Below are 23,639 nucleotides of genomic sequence, written 5' to 3' on the forward strand. Positions count from 1 at the left end.
AAGCTCAGTTGGTTAAGTGTCCAACTCCTGATCTTTCCTCAAGTCATAATCTCAGGGTTGTGGGATCAAGCCCTTCTCGGCATGTAGTCTGCTTGTCTCTCTCCCTCTGCTCACCTACCTGCTCTCTCTCTTTTTAAAATAATTAATTAATTAATTTAAAAAATTAGTGGCCATTGTACCTCAAAGATTATGTATCATCCAAAGGCTAAGATATAGGGATCCCTGGGTGGTTCAGTGGTTTAGTGTCTGTCCTTGGCTGGGACATGATCCTGGAGTCCCGGAATCGAGTCCCACATCAGGCTTCCTGCATGGGGCCTGCTTCTCCTCTGCCTGTGTCTCTGCCTCTCTGTCTCTCTCTGTGTCTCTCATGAATAAATAAATAAAATCTTTAAAAAACAAAAACAAAAACAAAAAAATAAAGGCCAAGATATAGTCAATATTTATTCTTTGAATCCTTTGAAGAAATAGTTTATTCCCAATAGCACCATTACTAATTAAAGGGGTTTTTATTTATTCTAGAGGATACTCATTGCTAATGTAGTAATAATTACCATGACCAACTAAATTAATAAAGATTTTTAACAAACAAAATTTTTAAAAGTAAATGAACAGATATTTGAAATAGCAAAATACATTATTTCAATCTAATCATTTCTAAAGGAAATTCTTTGCGATTGAAAGGGAAAGAGCTATTGGAAATAAAATGTTTGCCTTTTCAGTAGAAAATGCAAAAATATTTTTTGATAGAAAGCAAAATGATATGAGTACATTAATATTTTTTCAGTTTTACTTATTTTTGTTAATAGAGGTTAAAAGTGCCAAGAGATATTTAATATTAACAACATTTGTAACAGCATGGGACTTTGCACTTCACCAGCTTCCACCTAGCAAAAATTGTACTGCAAGTACATATTTGTGAGCTTGTTATTTTAGTTAATTATATGCTCGTTTAGAAACCATGATAGAACTGGCAGCTATTATGACTACAAATAAATGTTTATTTTTGTAGTTCTTATTTTATAACATAATAACTAAACAAGAGCTAAGGAAATTTAACCATTAGCCTTTGTGAGTCAGCTAATGCTGCGTATCTTTTAATAGCACTCCTTGTTTGACAGACTTACTAAACATGAGGTTCAAGCAGTTGAAAAATCCACTACAGGAACCAGATACTTAGATTTCTTTTAATAAAAGTAATTTTGTAGGATTTTGCATTTACATATGACAAACTCAATAAGCCTTATTCCCTTAAAAATAAAATTGCCTTATAAAAATAAAAATGATTTAGAAAAAACAATCCTTAAAACTATCAATAATTTGAAAGAATGTGAAACATATTTCCCCCTATTCATAGCTAAAAAGCAAAAAACCTGCAAAGTGAATATTCATTACAAAGTGAATTATGGGATAATAATAAGAAACAGAAATATATATATATAAAGGTTCAAAATTATATTTCTTAAATGTCAATTTTTTTTCTTTCCAAACTCGTATCCCTTCTCTCAAAGTACTATTATTTGAAAGAGAAAAGGAACGTAGAATGATCTTTAACAAGCAAACCACACTATTATTTGTAATATAGCTTAGCAAAGTAATTTGTTGTTCTGGTAGCAGTATAAAAAGAGAATGGTTTAATTCTGCCTTTCTTCAAGGACACACTTATAATTTTTTTTTTTAATTTAAAAGGTCCTAAGTGAACTCTCATTCTAAATTACATAAGGGTAGTACTTATTTGGAAATTATCCTGGCTGAGAATATAAGCTGAAAACATTTGCCATATCCAGAACTATACTATGAGACATTTTAAAGGAGGTTCTTCAGGCTTAAGTGAAATATAGGATAGAAAAAATAAAGATCACTGGAAATAGCTAATGGGTGATTTTTAACAATCTGTTTTCTTTTATATTAATTTCATTAAAGGAAAATTGAGTACTTAAGCAATAATAACAAGAAAAACAATACATTATGGAGTTTATGATATATATCATATATATAACAAATATATAACAAATACAGCATAAGGGATAAAAAGTAATAAATAAAATTATACTATTATAAGATTATTGCATTATACATTGATTTCATTTTATTCAAAGCTAGAGAGCGATGTTACAGATGCATATTGTAATTCGTAAAGAAAATACTAAAATAAAAATGATTTAATTAACAAACATAACTAAAAAGCTATTAGATGAGATAAAAAAATAAACACCAAAAAAATTCAATTAGTCCAAGAGTCAGGGAAGAAGAAAAATGGAATAAAGAGCAAGTAAAGAACAAATAGCAAGATAGTAGACTCAAGCATATCAATAATTACATCAAAAATTATTTAATTGAAAGAAATTTTTACTAGATTTAAAAAGTAATAGTCAAATACGTTTTACCGGAGAGATATTTTAAAATAGGAATATTGTAGTAGAAGAATATTACTAAGGATGTTTCATAATGATAAGTGAGCCATGTAACAGAAAGCTATAACAATCCTGAATATATATGCAACTAAAAGTATAACTTCAAAATACATTAAAACTGAAAACTCTATAAGGGGCACTCAGCTGGCTTAGTGGTTGAGCATCTTCCTTTGGCTCAGGTCATGATCGCAGGGTCCTAGGATCGAGTCCCACATCAGGCTCCCTACCAGAAGTCTGCTTCTCTATCTGCCTATGTCTATGCCTCTCTCTCTGTGTTTCTCATGAATGAATAAAGAAATAAAATCTTAAACAAAAATACTCCTTGTAAAAAAAATAAAAGCAACAATGATAGAAAATTTTAGTGGCTTTCCTCTTAAATTAATGGAATGATAGACAAAAACAGTCTATCAAGTAAAGTTATATTTTATTTAAATAATATCAGTAATCACTTTCACTTAATGAATATGTAAATAACACTAAGCCCACACACCACAAATTAAAAATTATTTCATGTGTACAAAAAATAAGTCTCAATAAAATCAAATATTTTATTTTATTTTATTTTATTTTTTAAGACTTTTTATTTACTCATTTCTGAGAACACATAGGAAAGAGAGGCAGAGACACAGGCAAAGGGAGAAGCAGGCTCCACGCGGGGAGTCCGACGAGGGATGTGATCCCAGGTCTCCAGAATCATGCTGGGGTCAAAGGTGGCACCAAATGGTTGAGCCACCCAGGCTGCCCTAATATCAAAGATTTTATATCAGAGTGTGTTGTGAACACAGTAAACACAACTAAACTAGAAATGTATTTAAGAATTTGTGAGAAAATTCCCAAGTATTTGGAAATTAATCTGTGTTTCACTATATAAGCCTTAGGTCAACAACCTCACAAAGGAAATTAAATATGAGTTCAAAGTGGATGAAAGTAAAAGTAAAATAATAAAAATGTATGAGATGAATCTAAAATAGTGTTTAGCAACAAATCAAAGCTTTAAATGCTTATATTGTGAAAAATAAAATGTAAATCAATGATCTATGCTTCCACTGTACAAAATTACAAAAGAAGACTGCATCAACTGGGAAGTATAAGGAAAAAGGAGATAATAACAATAAAAGTGAAAATACATTAAATAGAAACAAACAAAAAACTACAAAAGTAAATGTTAATTATTTTCTAAAGAATCAGCATAGTTGATCAATCTCTGACTGGACTGAATAGAAAAAACATTGCCAAAATCAGATTCAAAATGAAAAATATTACTGTAGTCTCCACACACATAGCTATTTTTTGTCCATAAATTCAACTGCTTAGATGAAATGGACTTATTTATAGATATAAGAAAATTATCTAAAACTGACACAAGAAAAAAATGAAAAACTCCATATCTAAGAAATTGAATTCATAATTAAATATCTTCTTACAACCTAAACTTCTTACAACAGAAACAAAAACATTTGGCAATGGTTTTTTCTGTTGAGTCTAGTCAGCGATTGATCAACTATGCTGATTCTTTAGAAAATAATTAACACTTACTTTGTAGATTTTTCTCTGTTTGATTGCTTCTATTTAATTTATTTTCACTTTTATTGTTATTATTTCCTTTTTCTGTATACTTCCCAGTTGATGCAGTCTTCTTTTTAAATATTTTAAAAAGAAATAATACCAATATTAGGCAAATTCTTTCAGAAATTAGCAGAGGAAGAAATATTTCTCAACTCATTTTATGAAGGCAACAAAATCTTGAATTTAAAATCAGACACAACCATTGGAAGAACAGACAATTCTATGTCAATAACAGTCATTTATAGTAATGCAAAAATCTTTAACAAAGTATTGACAAAACAAATCCAGAAACGCAAAATTGAACATTGAAGCATCAGTGTAACTTAAATGAACAAAATAAAAATAAAATGATACAATCATTTCCATGTATGCAGATTTTTATGAAAATTTTAAAAATGTTCTATACATATTTATAAAATTCAGCAGTCATTCAAAATAAAATTTAAAAAACTCTCAGAAAACTAGAAAGAAAAAATATTTATGATCATGGGTAGGTAAAAAATTTCTTAGGATACAGAAAGATATATAATTACAAATTTCAAAATTGATCAATTTTAACTCATTAAAATAAAAAACTTATGAAAACTAAAAATGCCACTAATGGAATCAATATCTACATCACAATTTGTGAAAGTATAGTTGCAATACCTGTATCTGATGTAGAAATTGTATCCAGAGTATAGAAAGAACATTAATATATCAATAAAAAGACAAGCTTCCAGATAAAATTTGACAAAGAACTAGGAAAAAAAAAGACCAATTTGCTAAAGATTTTTAAATAGCCAATAAACACCTGAGAATTTATTAAGGATTATTAGTTGCAAATGCAAATTCAAACAACAATAAAATGCCACTGCAATTCTAGTAAGATGACTGAAATGTTAGAATAATAATATGAAGTGTAGGCAGGTATGGGAAACAAATGGAGGAGGCATTCAGTCTTGTGAGAGTGTGAAATGGTACAACTACTGAGAAGCTTTTTTGGCAATTTCTTATGAATTTAAGCCTATGATGTACAGAAATCTTTCTCTTAGATATCTGCCTGAGAGAAATAAAGACATGTACTTTTTATCATCATTCTTTTTTTAAAGATTTTATTATTATTTATTTATTTATTTATTTGAGAGCGAAACAGAGAGCATGAGCAGGGGGAGGGGCACAGGGCTGAGCCTGACACAGGATCCCTCTATCCCAGGACCCTGTGATCATGATCTGAGCCAAAGGCAAATGCTTAACTAAGTGAGCCACCCAAGTGCCACATTCATCATCTTTCTTTTTCTGCTTTTGATCGTCCATCTTTTGCTTGTGATTCTAACAAATTTTACACTATGTTTTATCTTACTGAAGAACTCATCTCTTCAATCCAAAACATTATTTATGCTTTTGTAATGTTATTTGCAAAAGCAACAACAAATGGAAACTAATACTGGTTAGTATTAGTTAAGGAAACTGGTTAAATAAATTACGCTGTACATAAATGATGAGATATCAGTTCAAATAATAAGAAGTATGTTTTAAAAACATGTTTGAGATAGGAAAATATAACTTAATTTTTCAGCATTATTTGCTACAACTGCAGTCTCATCCTAAAAACGATCTCAGTTGGCCTCAGGACGCCATACTCCTATGGCTTTTCTCCATTAAAATGTGCTCCTTCTGTGTTCTTTGTTGGATTCTTTCCCTCCAAATGTTAAAGAACTTGGTCAGGACTTAGTCTTCATAGCTCTATATTTCTCTGTCAAAACCCAGTCTTTAGTGATCTCATGCTTTTCATTACTTTAAATATACTTATACATGAAAGACCACCCAAATTACCTCCAGCCTGCACATGTCCCTGAACTCCAAATGCTTACCCCCCTTAACAATAACATCTTTACTCAGATGCTTATTAGGTATCTCAAACTTTTCATGACGAAGACAAAGTTCAGTTTATCTCCTCCCTAACATTCTACATCTCAGTAAACAGCTCCACGATCCATCTATTTATTCAGATTCAAATTTTCCTCTTTCTTGCTTGCTTCTATACCTTATATCTATTCAATTAAATCCTCTTGGCTCTATTTTTAAAATATATCTCCAAATTAACCATTTTTCTTCACGTTGGCTGCTACCATCTGATTCAAGCCTTTTATTCTCCCTTATGCTTCTTAATAGCATCGTAACCGATGTCTCTGCTTCTCCTTCTGGCCCCTGCATTCTACTTTGCACTAGGCAAACAGAGTGAATTTACTTAACATTATTTAACATAATATTATGTCACTACCTTGATCTAATATCCTCCGATGAAAGAAATCCAAAGATTTTTACAGATCCTTCTTAATAGATTACAATTAATCTGGCCTTAACATTTATTTCTAGAGTCGTATATTTTCTCATTTTTTTACAATAATCATACAATCATTTATTGCTGCTGAAAAAATAATATGTATAAAGCAGTTTGGCAAGGTAAGATGGTAAAAACAGTTAACAGATATAAAAAGAAAAGAACATTTAGGAGGAGATAAAAGAAATGAGAAGCAGTTCTATTGCAATACATGAATATTTTATTTCTAGAAGAGTGAAATTAATAAGAATGTACAGAAAGAATCTGTCAGGTGAATACCTATTATCTTTTATTGTACATGACTATAATTGTTGTTACCTGGTTTATTTCATAATATCCAAGTGCTTATGAAATTTTTGTGTTTATATTCATAATATTAAAAAGATAGAAGACATTCTCAGGAATATCATTATTAGGACTGACCACATTGAAAACCTACATTGAAAATAAAAGCTAAATTACTATGACATTAAACTCATCATGTATAAATTACAATTAATGCAAATACTTAGTATTTTTTATTTTCCAGTCATTTTAAGTAAATAGAAACTAAGAATAAATTTTGAAATGATATGGTTTGTATGACCTCATAAATTTATCATGGACTCCTAGAGATTTAAAGAAACTTAAGATCCCTTCTGGGATACTTCTTTCTATGTCCCATAAGAAAACTGAGACCCAAAGAGCAGAAGCCACCTTCTAAATTTGCACAGCTAGGTATTAATAAAACAAATGCTTGAAGTTAGCATCATCCTACAAATTAATCTGTTGCTTATCCGTGAATAAACCATAATGTTCTATTTCCTTATATTGTTACCATTACCCATACTTTGGCCACATTGTTCTTACATAAGCTTTCTGAATAACTTCTTAATCCAATGTCCATAGTAGTGACACAGGAAAACAATAGCCATTGTTGCTGGGGTGAGATTATAGCATCAATCACCACTGTCTTTATGTTTAATTCCCACTCCATTCCCATATTAGTAGTTGCCAAAGATCATGCATTGTCTCAACCAGTATGAAGAGGATTAAAGGAAAGAAGAATGGAATGACTAAAAGACAGTCACCCACTTATTTTCCAGTCAGAGCTGTCATAGTATTGTATGCTCTCAAAGTAGGAAGCAATCTTAAAGACCATGTAGTGTAATTTCACGAGATGTCTGTGAATATCTACAGCATCCTTGCTGGGGTTTCTAGGTAATGATTGAACACATTTTTGTGAAAATAAAACAATTACCTCTTAAGACATCTCATAGCTTTGAATAATGCTGTTACAAATTTTAAATTCTAAAATGACTTTAAATGTGTTCAAATCATTTTCTCCCTCTGATCATAATTTATTATTTGTTCTCTTTACAGATAGATACTTGTAAAGAAGGGTATGTATGTGAGATTGGAGATAAACAATTGAGATGAATAATTGAAATCTGAATAGAGTCCCAAATCATTATCACCCCATAATAGCAATAATAATAATTTTATTATATTTAGGAATTAAGACAATTCACTTTGGTTCAAATTTTGTAAAAAATTTTAAGCACAGTATTTCATTTTACTCTACAAAAAGCTTATGAGGTAATATTATCAGTCTCAGTTTCTGAGATTTAGAAAGGTTAAATAACTTGCAGTTAGTAAAGTAGTGCAATTTGATTTCAGAGTCTCTGCACTTCAGCCACTTCCAAATATTATACAATACCCTATTAATGTAAATTGATATTAAATTTGCCTTTTTACTAGGCACCTCACACACTTATATTGAGCTTAGTATTGCTTATAAAAGAAAAACAACAATAAAAACAAGAGAAAATGAAAAGTGTCTAATGCTCATTAACATAGAAGGTTCTAACAAAAATTCCACTTCAACATTTTTTACAATTTCTACTTAAAAAATAATAAGCTGACTTAGAATGTATGTAATTCTCTACTCCTGTAGACTTTCTATGTCTTTTGTACTGTCTTTGTTGTTACAGAAATATTTTCAGTCTCATAAGTTGAGATTGTCATAATGAAAACTTCACAAATAAACATACTGACATACGGATTTGAGATAATTTTTGTTCTTGCCTAAAACATCAAAATATTTCATCATTCAAACAATGATGACATATGATTTGCTTATTTCTTTAGCAGAAGAATGACTGTTCCCAAAATTGTAATTGAATATTTCTTTGATCTTTAGCCATTACCTATTTTTTTCCTCCTGAAATCACAGAAAGATGCCAACTACAAAAGTTTATATCCTACCTGGTTGTGAGTTTTGCACTCCATGTCATGTAATTAGTTTCTTGTATAAGTTTTGTAATCTTGTTAAGACAATTTACTTGGTATCTTCACCTTTGAAGTTGTTAGGTTTTAAAACATGTATATTTTCTTTGGGAGTAACAATTATTCTCAAATGCTTCCGTCATCTTAAAAAAATAAGAAAAAACTTTTCTAAACATTTTTCAAATATCTGATATTTGAAAGCTAATAGATCTAATTTTAATTGCATGCTATCTTTATAATTCCAACAAAGACATACAAAATAAATCTACTTTCAATTATTTCAATGTTTAATGGGTACATGTCAAAGAGTAAAAGAAAGAAGTCATTTATCATATAGGTAAAGCTATAAAATTTGAGATAATTTTGCATGTGCAATTTTTAGTCACCCTAATTCTTTTCTTAACAAATATTTATGATGCCTTAATACTGAAGGCAGGAAAGTCTATGTCATCTATGTTTCATGTACCATAGAGTGTCTCCACTTATAGTAGGAGGTCTTAGTCTAACACTACCTTAGAATAGAATTTAGCTCTACATCACAAATTACTCTAATGTAAGTCATTCTAATGTCCATGTTTCCATTCTGGAGCAATTAGAATTCTCACATAGATTTTTAGATTCTAATTTTTAACAATGTGTTTTTTTATGAGCTCATCTATGCTGGCAATCTTAAACTACTTGGAACAAAAAAAAATTGTTCTTACATCAGTCAACACTTAAAAGAATAAGGAATATAGTAATATATTTAAACATCTAAAGTTACTTGAAATTTTTAATTATACTTTTTGTACAATGTGGTATTACACTTAGATGTCTTCAGATATAAGAACCTCAGCAAAAAGATAATTGGTTTTAACTTCTTAAATATACAAAATAAGAACTTGAATTTTTCCCCTAGAATTGTAAAAAAAAAAAAAAAGAACACTCTGTTTTCCACTATTTTCTGTAGCCTCCAGATACTAACTATCCATTCCTTCTCTACCCCATGTTAGCTACTCCATTTGATTATTGTGCCCTGAAGTTTTTATATCATCTGTTGTGATTAAAACATTATTATTTTTTACATTGAATAAGAAAAGGTTATTTGAGTATAGCAGCAATTCATTTATTTCTCCCCTAAGGATATGTGATATTTACCTATTTAACTTATGTAACAACAAAACTTAGTAGAAAAAGCAGAGAAGGGATGGAAATTTACAAAGCTAAAATAGAGTCTCTGAAAAAGGACAGGATAATGGAAGAAGGGTTTCTTATGTTTCCTGAAAGAGATTTAGTTTTGTTTTTTGTAACATTGTTACCTTTCCCAACTTGATTAGAGCCAAAAGACTGATGTGTCTCTTAACTTTTATTTACCCCTCCTGAAAGTCTTGGTCCATTCACACATATACCCTTCCCATTTGAGAACCTATAGTAAATTACACATTAACATTCTAGTAGGTTACTGGATTTTCTTGTTCTTCTGAGTGAGATATAAATGCTAAGAATTTTACAAATACTTCATTGGATGTGTTAGTAAATGGATATGTAGATTAACATCTTCACATTTCTGTATTTTTTTTTTAATTTTGAGAAAGAATAGTTTTGAATTCTAAGTTAGAATTTACTAAAAGTCTATATGATTTTTTCACCCTGACAGCATTTTTTAGACAAAAATCTTTATTGATAGATTGAATAATTATCATTTCACCCAAATCTTCCAGTGCAGAAGTTACCCTCATTAGAATATTTACCTGAAGCATTTTCAGTTTCTATGATGCTTAACATTGTAAAAAAGTGAGTGGAGTAAAGAGAGTCAAACCACAAATAAAAAGAATTCTTTCATCTGTTTTTTATCTTTTTTTTCCTTTGGTTTTATTACAGAGATCTGATTTTATGGTGTTCATATGTACTGATGATTTGAAAATAATTAACCACAAGCTTTAATGGTGTTAATAAGCCTTCTCAGATCTCTCATATGACTAATGTAAGCAGCAATATGTAAAGTCTAATATTGTCTCTCAGTGGTTCTCTAATTTGAGCAAATATTAGCGTAATCTGGAAGATGTGTTGAAACAGATCTGGGTTGGGACCCAAGAGTTATTATTTCTAACAGTTATTTATTTCTGTCATTTGGGGATCACACTTTGAGAATCACTGACCAATTTGTTAATCATGGTCATTTTAAACCAGTACTTAATTAACCAGAGGGAACAGAATATGCAAATATCTATATCTATGGAAAACATATCCATGCATTACAATTTTCTCTGTATCTTGATGCCTAGTGAACCACAAACACGAGAAAGAGAAAAAATTCATAATAGAAATTAAGATAATTTTTTAAAAAATCAGAAACTTTGAGAGAAAGAAATCACCTTTGATGAAAGTGCTGCTTTATTATAAAGATAAGTCATTGAACATTTACTACAAAATCAGATTCAGTCACTTCTATAGTGAGAGCTGAGGGAGAAAACTTGTTATGTTGGCCAACATGGTACTTCCATTCAGCAGAGCCAACTGCATACCAAGTGATTGTTCTGATTGAATAATTTTTCAGTAAAGAACTGCTCTTTGTTGCCCATTCTGGTTTAAAGTTGAAACTGAGTAAAGATTTCATGTATTTACTACTGAGTTGGATGAATAAAAGTAGGAGAAAGTAGAAGAGCCTTGAAGATAATTTTCAGATAAATAAATTTAAAGATTTAGCAATAGAATCTAGAGGTAATAAAGTAAATTCTCAAGAAAGTTATTCCAAAACACATAATATTGCTTATGGAAAACACAATTGCATGGTGTAAAACCAATGTTTATTCTTTTTTTTTTTAAAGTATTTATTCACTTGAGAGAGGGAGAGAGAGAGAAAGAGAGAGCAGTGGGGAGAGGCAGATGGAGAAACAGATTCCCCACTGAGCTGACCCGAATTTGGGGCTGGATCCCATGGGCTCAATCCCACGACCTGGAGATCATGACCTGAGCTGAAGGCAGACATTTAACATCTGAGCCACCAGGTGCCCTACCAATATTTATTCTTAAAATTGTTTCTAGAAATGCTGGAGAAAGCATAGCAAGTCCTTCTGAGTACTGTTTTCTGATAGAAAATGCTATAAAAGGATAATCTCAAACTCTTCAAAGATTCATCACTCTTATTAACACTTATTCTATATACTAATAAAAAAATTATACTTGTTTGTAAAAATGTCACTTGTTAATAAAACCATTTATAAAATACCCTAAAGAAAAATGTGTAAGGCAGTTCTGCTAGCTTCCTTGCTAATTGCTAGCACAGCCAGATACTCTGATACTTTCAGGCTTTGCACCAGCATTTCTCTGTCAGGAACTTTCTTACCAGAGATTTATACTTGGTTAAGTTTTTCATCCATCTCTTCAGTAAGACCATTCCTAAAGTAGCAGAACCCTGTTACTTTCATCCTATCCTACCCCACTTGATTTATTTTTAGGGCTTATTATATTTCAATAATCTGTAACATATCATGTATAAGAAGTACCATCAGTTTGAAACACTGCGGCTTTGGAATATGTACATAAATTCTCTAATACTCCTCCCTTTAAAAGATTAACCGAATTCCCATCCTCTTCAATGAGAGCCAGACTACATTAATGAATAAAATGTTTAGAAGTGACAATGAGTCTGAGTCTCTTGAGTGGCCTGCTGTGAGAAAAGTCAGCAACCTTAGATACTCATGAAGCCTATTAAGAGGCCAACAGAGGAAGTGAGCCTTCCTTCTAAGAAGGAAGCACTAACTTCTGAGCCCTTGAGTCACCTTGAATCAAAAGGTTTGGTTCCAACCAAGCTTTCAGATGACCGCAGTCTCAGCTAACATTCTGATTACAATTTCATGAGAGAAGACACATGAAAGCTGTCCAGCAAAGCAACTCCATAATTCCTGCCTCATAGAAACTGTGAGGTTAATATGGTTATTGTTATTTTGAAGCATTAAATTTTATAGTATACTATTACAAATCAATAGCTAATACAATCACTATTGAAAAAGTACTACCCATTTTACTAACAAAATCCTCTCTTAATGCCTACAATTGCCATTTTATATTTAACAAAAGAGACCTTTGAAACTAAATTAGGCCTATACCTAATCATGTATCACTCTCTTACGTACTCATAGAAGAAAAATGCAAATGAAAGAAATTAGTGAAGATATACCTAAAACTTCATTTTAATATCCAATTTCTCTACCTATTACTTAATATTATACTTAATATTATCAACATCTGTGTTTTTCAACATAACACAATATGTAGTGACATGAGGAGTTAGGGTTTTCTACACTATTGTCTCTAAGATTTTCTTCTCAGCAGTTCACCCTCATTATGTAACTTTTGTTGGCGGTGTTTTCTCAATCTCACAATGCTGTCAGACAATAAGAATTATATTAATTTCATATCCTGCTCAATAGTTATAAGATGTATCTGCATTTAGAGAATAAATATTTTTTAAAAGTATCTTCAAATTAATGCAATAAAGTATGTATAAATATACTTATTGATTAGTTGGAATCATCCCTGCTAGAAAGTAAAAAACAAAGACTTTGTCTTGTGCACAATTATTCCCCAGCTTATCACAGTGCTTGGGACATCACAGGTGCCAAATAAATATTTATCCAATGACTGAATGAATACACACATATACATAAAATTTGTGAATAATACATACTAAATATGAACATTCTCTGGTTTATCTACATGACCTTTACAAAATTTTAGGTAACAATTATAATAAATTGTGTTTCCAAGTTGAAAAAGTTTATAATTAAAATTTTGAACATTACCTTAGGATAACTTAAGATAACTATTTTATTTGGTACTTTATTACTATTCAACATTCTAATAGCTATCAGTTTTATAGGAAACAGATGCGTTAGCTCATGAAACTTTTAATAGAAGTTCTTTTCAAGCAACCCTAAAACTCTCCATTTGAATTTACCTTAATCCTTGTAATCTGATATACTATAGATTTACATAAAATAAGTGCTTGGGGCAGCCCAGGTGGCTCAGCGGTTTAGCGTGGCCTTCACCCAGGATGTGATCCTGGAGATCCAGGATCGAGTCCCACATCGTTGGGCTTGCTGGGTGGAGCCTGCTTCTCCCTCTGCCTGTGTCTCTGCCCTCTCTCTGTGTCTCTCATGAATAAATAAAATCTTAAAAAAAAAAAAGTGCTTGAACAAAGTATTATCTCATTTTAAAATTTTCCAAGTTAGGTGGAGGATATAGAGGAAGCTTCTACTTTAAAGTATGCTCCATTTTAAAGTTTAAAAAAATTATGCTCCATTTTGCATTCGTAGAGTACCAACTTGTGACTACTTTCACCTCTGTATAAGCCAGATCTTTTCCATGTCTACATTTAGGACACTCTATCAGAAATATTAATTATCCTTTGTGGCATGGCACATACTTTCCAGGAACCATGCCCATTTTGCAGAAAAATTATGTTTTCATCACCTAAAGGTTGACTAGGTAGTTGGGATACAAAGGCCAGTTCCCAACAAATGATGCCTACCAAAGGGCTTTTCTGTGTAGAGTGACCACAATTAATTATAGTTTTGCAGTTCCATAAAGCTCAAGATAATATTCCTGAAATGAAAAGGCTTCCCTGGAAAAGGCAAGTAAAAGGTATACTGGTTGAGTGGAATGTTAATATATTAATGAAATTGATGACATAAGTGATTTATTTCGTTGACAGAATTTAGAATGAGATTCATTTATCATTATCCCATAGTCATTCATCAGCAGTACATTGCCCCAAGCATTTAGCCTCCTGTTAGCTGTTTAAGTTTTCTTTGTAGTAATTATACTGGAAAAGAATATGCTGTTTGTGGTCCACTTGATTATAAATAAAATATAAACAAAATTAATATTTTATGGAAAATAATCTTTTATCTTCTTCAAGTGATAATTCTATTACTTTGTTTCACATATTTTATATTGCTCTATCTTCTATCCTACAAAAATTATCTAGTTTGAAAAGATAATTAATTTTAATTCTACAGTAATACTCTTCTCTTCAAAAGGAAGTATGATAATAAAGCCCCTGGTAAAACTGGATGAATTTTAGATAATGTCTACTCAGTATGTAAGATACTGAAGACATAACCAGATAACTATCAATAAGTCGCCAGCATGCGCACACGCATGTTCACACTCCCACACACACATCTCAGAGATACCAGGATACCAGTTTCCAGTTTTGCCTGGAAACTGCTCTACATCCCCAAAGTTGAAGCCCCAAAAAGACTCACTTTGGAGTTGGAAAGTTTCAGTGAGACTATCTCAAAGCAGAGACAGATTGGAATGTAAAATAGCATTCAGACAACTAGCCAGAATTTATGATATTTAGATCAAGTCCTGAAAATATGGCACCTGAAGATCATACTTTATAGGTTAAACTTAATACTCTTACTGTATAATTTGTTCAAATCAGGAATAAACATGACTATTTCCTCTTTATCATTAAGGAAATTTTCCTGAGAGGATTCCTGAGTTGTCTTTCAATATTAGTCTGTCTAAATCCCTTTCTATCTCTTAGTAATTAACAAATAATACATACAGGATAATTTATTGCAGTAGATATTTTTAAGTGAGGTCTTTCTTAAACTTAGTCATAACAAGATATTAATTTGCATTGAAAACAATGTAATTCAATTATTTTAAAAATGAGAAGACCCCAAAATATGGATATGTATAATGTACTGTAGTATCCCACCATAAAGAGATAAAATAGGGTAGGGAATTAGATAGAAAATCTAGATGATGACAGAAAACCTTCACAAAAGAGATTAATTTTGATTTTTGAAATGAGTAGGACTGTATCAGACAGTAAATGTTGGGTTGAAGATATCCTTACCATATGGCATAAAGGTTTTGAGATAACATGGGGAACAGTGAGAAGTTCAATGGAAAGACAAAATAGGTTGCATGATGGAAGATATATGGATACATGGGAATATAATATAAGTACCTAAATAAAGGGTACATTTATGGATTGGTAAGGAATATAGGGTGCATGATGGAGGAGGTCACATAGATGAATGAGAAGAGAATGTAGGGTTCATGGAGGCAAACCTGTGAAGAAAAGTTGTTGCAAAAACATGAAGACCATGTAAATACTACTACAGAGTTTTGATTTTATCCTTCAGGGAATGAGCTACCAATCTTATACTAAGAAAGAAATGATGAAATACGTTGATTATGGAAAGTTCATCCTAACAGCTATATGAAGAGTAGTTATGAAACCAGCAGTGGTTAGGCCATCCAAATAGTCGAAGCAAAACTTTTAGACATCTTACAGGGCTCAACACTCCAAGACATAAATCCCTAATCTCAGAATTTTAGGCACTAGGACTTGGAAAAGCATTATGTGACTAAATTTTTGTCAGGTCATTTTAGGTCATAACATAATTTTTTTACTAGAGAGTATATTAACATAAAGAGACAATGGTAAGGTCAAAACACATCTACTAACCAAAAACATGTTAGTTTCTCACCTCATGAACTTGACACCAGAATTGGAAACATATATTTTCAACAAAGCCAACATATTTTTAAAATATGCATTTTTTAGTGATACTGGAATTAAAGCATTATGTTAGATGGTAAGACATCAAGTTAGATGCAGAGGCAGGGGTGGAAATGGAATAAGGATCATGAAGTAAAAATGAAGGGAAAGAAAAGAGTTATTGGCAGATGTTACAGCCTTTGCATTTCCATTGTTATTTCCTCAATAGTGTCATTGTTTTTCTTGCCATTTTAAAACTTATTAGTGTAGTTGGAAGGGAGAAATAATTTTAAAACCCAAGCACTGATAATCTTAGTGACAAAAGGCCTCTATGAGATGAGAATGAAAGGAACCAGGAAACATTTCTGTGCTGATCTACTTGACCTGAATGCTTTATGTATTACTGACTGATTAGAAAAGTTCCTGGTGCTACTGGAGTTTAAAATAATGGCTGAGAAAATGAGAATGAGTCTTAAATTTACTGATAATTTTGGCAAATGTTGAAATCTGGTCCATGTACAGCTTAGCCCAATATGCTTCAGTGGTTTTTAACATACAATGTAGTTTTAAGATTTTTTCGCCCCAGATAGAAATTGTCTGCCTTAGCTTTAGCGAAATTGTATCCTCAATAAAAGATAAGATTAAAAGAAATAAGCACAATGCTTATAAATTTGTATTAAGAGAGACTGCAAGGATGCTTAAAATGTATCTTTAAACCTAAGTGCAAAATTTCCATACATACCTTGAAATATGTATTGGGGTATTAAATGTGCTCAGTAAGCTAAGCAATGTGTTAGATAATTAATAAACATTTAACAGCATTGATTTTTATAGCCTGCTTTATTGAACTTCTTATCAGTATTGAGCAGATGGGTCATAACTATGAAAAATTATATTTTAAACACGATTACTATATGTGAATTATATTTGAAAAATGTTCAGTGAAGCATTTACAAATGTAATTTAATGCACAGAGCAAGACCCCAAAGTTAAGGTATTTTCTTGCATTAAATACCAAAGTACTTAACTGATGTATAAAGAACATTATGGAATTGTTTAAAATAATTTGGAATGAAAAAGTAGTCCCCCATGTGAAAGCATAAAGTAGTATGTGCAATGTCAACAAGGACTAAACAACTTGATTGATTTTTGTTTTACTTAGTATACAATAAATCCATTCTCATTAGTCTTTACAATCATCTTTAGTATTTATTAACAATTAGGTTTGAAATTTTGAGTGCTGTAAAAATTTGTACAACTAAGATAAAAATCTTTCTGAATGACAGTCACTTTTTAATGTTAAATCATAATGAAAATACACATACACACACGCATGTATGCATGAATATCAAACGTTAATTGAGCCTTGTCACAGAATTGAGAAAATGTGAAAAAAATCTAAAAATTTTGTATTTTTGATTAAATTATTTGTTAATAATATTTACATATTTCACTCTTTGGTTTATTGTGACACAAACATTTTTTATAATGAAATAAAGAACAGGTATATTTTTTTCAATAAAGGATACTAAGACCAAAACAAGTCATAATTTAATCTATCACAATTTTTAAGAAAAGTAAACAGCCTTTAGGATTATTCTGAATTATCTGCACTTCCTGGTATTCAAACCTTGTGTTGTCCCTGCCCACAGTGTACCAGAGTTGGTTTATATGACAAGTACCTTTTGGCAAAAGTGATAGTATGTCACTTTTGAGATTTGATTATAAAAAGACTGTGGCTTTCATCTTACAGTCTTTCTCTCTCCTTTTCTCTGATCATTCATTCTCAGAGAATCCAGATTTCGTGCTAAGAAACTCCAGAAAAGATCACTGTAGCAAGGAATTGAAGTCCTTGGCTAACACCCAGCAAAAAACTGAGGCCTGTCAATAACCATGAGAGAGAATTTGGAAGTGAATCAAGTTTGCAGATAAAATGGTAACCACATTTTTGAGACTTTGAATCAAAACCACTTAGTTAAGCCTTTCTTAGATTTCTGATTCACAGAAACTATAATAATAAATATGTATTATTTTAGGTTGTTGACTTTTGCTGTTGTTAGTAATTGATTAATACACCAAATGACATACTTAGCCAGTAGTACTTAAGAAGCATAATGCTTGAGAGGATGTACATAAAAGAATGGGATCACAATCTTATTGCATTTACAATCTAGTTTTAAAAATTGAGATATATACAAATAATGTGATCTAATATAGAAAAAATGTGCAAATGTGTACCAAAATAATATTAAGGAAATGACATTGAAACACAGGCAATAGAATCATTTTGTTGAGGGCTTACATACAGTCTTCTAGAAAAGCTGTCAGTATATTGATGTGTGAATGATGACATGATTTGGACAGGTTGAGGCACTCCAGGTTGAAGATAAAGTTTGTACAAAGACATAAAAGTGAGAAAGGACAGAAAGTGTGTAGGAAATTACTAAGAGTGTAGTTGGGCTAAATACTTTGTATTTATATTGTATATGTATATGATTATATAAGCAATGAACTAGAGTAATAGCACTTATCTTTGAGAAAGAGAGTAAGTTAATATTTCAGATCTAGCATAAATTGTATATTTTAAGGCCTCAAAATATTTTTAAGTTTTGACTTCTACTTTTGTAAAATGAAAAATCATTTTATCACAAATCTATTTTTTCTGATTTCTAATGTAATGGTCTTTATACTAAAACAAATCTACCTTCTTGGTCTGACTTCAGACTTACAATGGATCAGTGACAGAACAAATTTCTCTTCACTTGCATAGCATTCAACTCCGATCCAAATCTATTGTTCGTTGTGAGTTGATTCATTTTCACAGAAGATTTTGCTGTGCTAACTTAAGAGAGGAAGGAACTGTAACATTGCCAGTTGAACAAAATATTTCTATGTAACATGGGGATGGTTTGGGACACAAAAAAATATGGTTTTTTTCAGGATCACTCAATTACAAAATGAAATTTATTCATATCTTCAGACCTGTTTCTATACTGTTAATGATTGTGATACATATAGGACTTTGCAAAAGCATGTGTATTTTAGGTTCAGATGACTTTGCAATGCTATCTCTCTGACCTATTAACAAAAATTAATCAAATCTACACCAAAAAAAAAAAAAAAAAACCTGCATCTGAGAAACTAAGGTAAAACTGATATAATCTATATTTCGGTGAGTTTATATGTTAGCTCAGTCATAAATATTAAGTCATGTCTAGCATTCCAACTCTGATAAATTGGTAGTAACCACCTGGACAACTGCATTGAAGAGGAGCTTAAGGCTACATCTAGCTTTAGATGGAAATGGTGCGATGATCATTTTGGAAATCCTGCCATAAGAACAAGAGAGGAAAGAGGTAGCACTTGAGCTTTTTATCACATCTGTACTATAGAAGAGGTTAAATACATAGAAAAGAAAACCATGGGTGACAGTGCTAGCCCAAACAGTGACACACTTAATAACTGCTATTGGAATTTTTTTAAAGATTAAAAACATTAACATTGGATAATTAGGGAAGGCTAAGGAAAAAAGCTCAAATTTAGCCCTAGAGAATAAGTTGTATACTGTTAGATAAATCTTTAAAACTGAGAAGCCTACCTTTCCAACATAAAACGTAATGTTACATCATTTGACATTTATTCTCATTCAATTTGGTTTTCCTGAAATGTCTCAAGATTCTAGGAGGATCGTAGATCAAATTATCTGTAAGTGCTATATGTAGTTGATGCTGTTTTAATCTCAGTAATAACACATTCAGTACTATCTAAATATAGAGAGACTTAGCATATCAGTTAGAAATCTATTCCTTCTCAAGTAAAGGGTAACTAAATAGCAGTAAGTTAAACAGAGTTGGTTCCTTTTTATCACAAATGAAGACATTTAGGGACAATTTCTGACATTCCTTTGGCTGCTCAGTGATGACACTAAAGTCATTTTAAAATGATGATCTTTCTTGAAGTAAAAAGCTTGGAAAATTATACTTTTTTACTATTCAGTGAATGTTAAAGAAAAAATATATAGTCAACAAAACTAAAAGACAGCCTACAGAATGGGAGAAGATATTTGCAAATGACGTATCAGATAAAGGGCTAGTTTCCAAGATCTATAAAGAACTTATTAAACTCAACGCCAAAGAAACAAACAATCCCATCATGAAATGGGCAAAAGACATGAAGAGAAATCTCACAGAGGAAGACATAGACATGGCCAACATGCATATGAGAAAATGCTCTGCATCACTTGCCATCAGGGAAATACAAATCAAAACCATAATGAGATACCACCTCACACCAGTGAGAATGGGGCAAATGAACAAGGCAGGAAACCACAAATGTTGGAGAGGATGTGGAGAAAAGGAACCCTCTTACACTGTTGGTGGGAATGTGAACTGGTGCAGCCACTCTGGAAAACTGTGTGGAGGTTCCTCAAAGAGTTAAAAATAGACCTGCCCTACGACCCAACAATTGCACTGTTGGGGATTTACCCCAAAGATACAGATGCAATGAAACGCCGGGACACCTGCACCCCGATGTTTCTAGCAGCAATGGCCACTATAGCCAAACTGTGGAAGGAGCCTTGGTGTCCATCGAAAGACGAGTGGATAAAGGGGATGTGGTTTATGTATACAATGGAATATTACTCAGCTATTAGAAATGACAAATACCCACCATTTGCTTCAACGTGGATGGAACTGGAGGGTATTATGCTGAGTGAAGTAAGTCAGTCGGAGAAGGACAAACATTATATGTTCTCATTCATTTGGGGAATATAAATAATAGTGAAAGGGAATATAAGGGAAGGGAGAAGAAATGTGTGGGAAATATCAGAAAGGGAGACATAACGTAAAGACTGCTAACTCTGGGAAACGAACTAGGGGTGGTGGAAGGGGAGGAGGGCGGGGGGTGGGAGTGAATGGGTGACGGGCACTGGGGGTTATTCTGTATGTTGGTAAATTGAACACCAATAAAAAATAAATTAAAAAAAAGAAAAAATATATATATATTCTAAATCAGTAAAATCTTAATTAAAAATCACATGAACCAATAAGATTTTGTGGTTGTTTTTGTTTTAATTTCAGATTTTCAGTAACTTACCTGGCAATTTGAAAAATTAAAATGTGATGGGTAGATATGTAATAGTGTGATTGGTAGGTATATACAGCAGAAGTATCTCAATATGTTAAAGCATTTTAAATACTGCCTAGTATGACTGCCCCATAAATTATTCTTTCAGGACAACAGTTGGGTACAAAATGAACACTGCTATCATTAGCAAAGAAAAATTATTTTGCAATATTCACAAAATAAAAATTTATTCTGTTTGATTATAAGCACTCAGTTCCAGAAAGTTTACTTATAAGTTTGACTTTTTCCAGGGTGCCTGGTGGCACAGTCAGTTAAGCATCAGACTCTTGGTTTCTGCTCAGGTCACAATGTCAGGGTCATGAGATCAAGCCCCAAGTTTGGCTCCATGTTCATTGAGGAGTCTGCTTGAGATTCTCACTCCCTCTGCCCCTCCTGCTCATGTTCTCTCTATCTCTCTCTCTGTTTTAGACAAGTTGATGGCTAGTTCTTGATTAGAGACTGGTTTGTCATCAGTCAAATATGTGGTTGCAACAAATAATAATTTCAGCTGGATTCCATTTTTTTCAACCTCCCTAATCCACTGAAAGCACGTTAGCATCCCACCTCACATGTAGTGACTTATTATTGCAGTGATTTCTGTAGCTCAGAACACCAAGTCCAAGATCAGAGTATAGTAGAAGGGGAAGGGGGGAATCTAGACATATCTGACTCCCCACAATAAGACAGTGGGTGACATCGTAGGCATTATTGTACAGAAGTTCTTCCTTTCCAACTCTAAGGGAGCCATCATCTAACACCTAAGTCTAGGCACACAGCTTCTTCAAACACAGCACATAATAAGAAAAAGGGGAAAACGAGTAATATATAAGCATTTAATACCTGTTTCACTGATGTTACATAAAATGATTGCCTTAAGCCTCCAGGATTTATTTTCAAGAAGCATTTAATCAATGATATTACACATAATCATTGTAAAGAGAATTATTGTTCATTTGACAATCATTTATGGTTTAGCTATGATGTGACAAGCACTTTCTCAAGTTTTCAAGAGGTAGAAATTCTGAGGCTTATTTTAGGCACAGTTTTTCAAAAAACAAATATATTGGACTTGACATTTTATAAAATCTTTGCAAACAAAAGCACCCCACATCTATAATAAAAATAATAACGAAAATGTCAATACATAAAAACAATTGCTTCTTTATAGTCTAGAAAAAAAGAAATAACATTTACAATAGGATCAAAAACACCAAACACCTAGGAATAAATCTAACAAAAGTTGACCATGATCTCTGTAATGAAAAAACAAAACATTCATGAGAACAATGAAACAAGACAAAGAGTAGCACTATGCTCCCAAATGGGAAAATTCAGAAATTTAGAGATTTCACTTGTACTTAATTTGACATACAAGTTTAATTCAATTCCAGTGAAAGCCCAACTCATTATTTTTGGATATTTGGCCACTAGTATTAATATTTATACTAAAATACAAGGTATCTAGAATAATCATGACAATGAATTAAAAAGTTCAGGACTTAATCTATTTGATTTTAAGACATTATAAACAAAGAAAAAATAAAATGTGGGATTGACACAAAAATATATAAATAGACAAAAGGGATAGGGTGGGAAGGTGAAATAAATACAACAATGGTGGTTGTAAAATTTAAGTACATTACGATTGAAAAAAGAAGCCGACAAAAAGAATATACATTGTATGATTCCATTTATATGAAGTTCAAAGTTAGGGAAAACTAATCCATAGGTTAGGAATTAACATAGTTATTTTTGGAAGTGGTGAGGATAGTAATTAGGAGAAGACAGAAGACGACTTTGGAAGTTCTTGAACTGATCTATTCCTTGATTTGGGTGCTGCGGTGTTCACTTTGTGGAAATTCATTATACTTATGATTTGGGCATTTTATTTATGTTTATTATACTTTGATAAAATAATACATAAATCTCAACATTGTACCAGCTATAACCGATATAACATTATTTTAAATTAAGAATAGAATTTAGATTATTTAAAAAATAGAACTGGTTCAATTTACAAAGGAAAAAAAACCCTATGGAATACATAAAAATAAATTTAATATAATATGTGTAAAAATCATTACAGATTATCAAATATTATATCAAAGAAGATTTGAATAAATGAAATATGTATCCTGCTCACAAACGAGAAGACAGTTTCATAGATGTTGACTAAACTTTAAGTTAATAATCAAATTCAATGGAACAAAATTTCAAAGTCATTGATCTTGTCATTTCCCAAATTGACTGACTCCCACACACAATAAATTTCAAAATAGCCAAATTAATCTGAAAAATAAAATGAGAGAGTATTTGACCTAATTAATTAACTGTAAAAGTCTTAAATTAGTTCAAAGACAGGCAAACAGATCAAAGGAACAGCAGAGGGCATATAAACATACAGATATGGAAACTAAGAAACTAGCAAATAACTAGTATT

At 31.5% G+C, this 23,639-nt stretch overlaps 1 long non-coding RNA gene across 1 annotated transcript in view; it reads right to left on the reverse strand.

The window, feature by feature from the left end:
- Positions 1 to 6,617: 6,617 nt before the first annotated feature.
- LOC111098672 overlaps positions 6,618 to 23,639 on the reverse strand; it is a 159,128-nt gene continuing 142,106 nt past the window's right edge. Inside the window, exons 5-6 of the long non-coding RNA XR_005369176.1 lie at positions 8,548 to 8,711; positions 6,618 to 6,735 (exon numbers count right to left, since the gene is read on the reverse strand). This is a non-coding gene — a long non-coding RNA (uncharacterized LOC111098672). The remainder of the gene's footprint in view (positions 6,736 to 8,547; positions 8,712 to 23,639) is intronic.

Source organism: Canis lupus, chromosome 14 (genome assembly GCF_011100685.1).
Source record: "Canis lupus familiaris isolate Mischka breed German Shepherd chromosome 14, alternate assembly UU_Cfam_GSD_1.0, whole genome shotgun sequence".
Taxonomy (NCBI): Eukaryota; Metazoa; Chordata; class Mammalia; order Carnivora; family Canidae; genus Canis; species Canis lupus.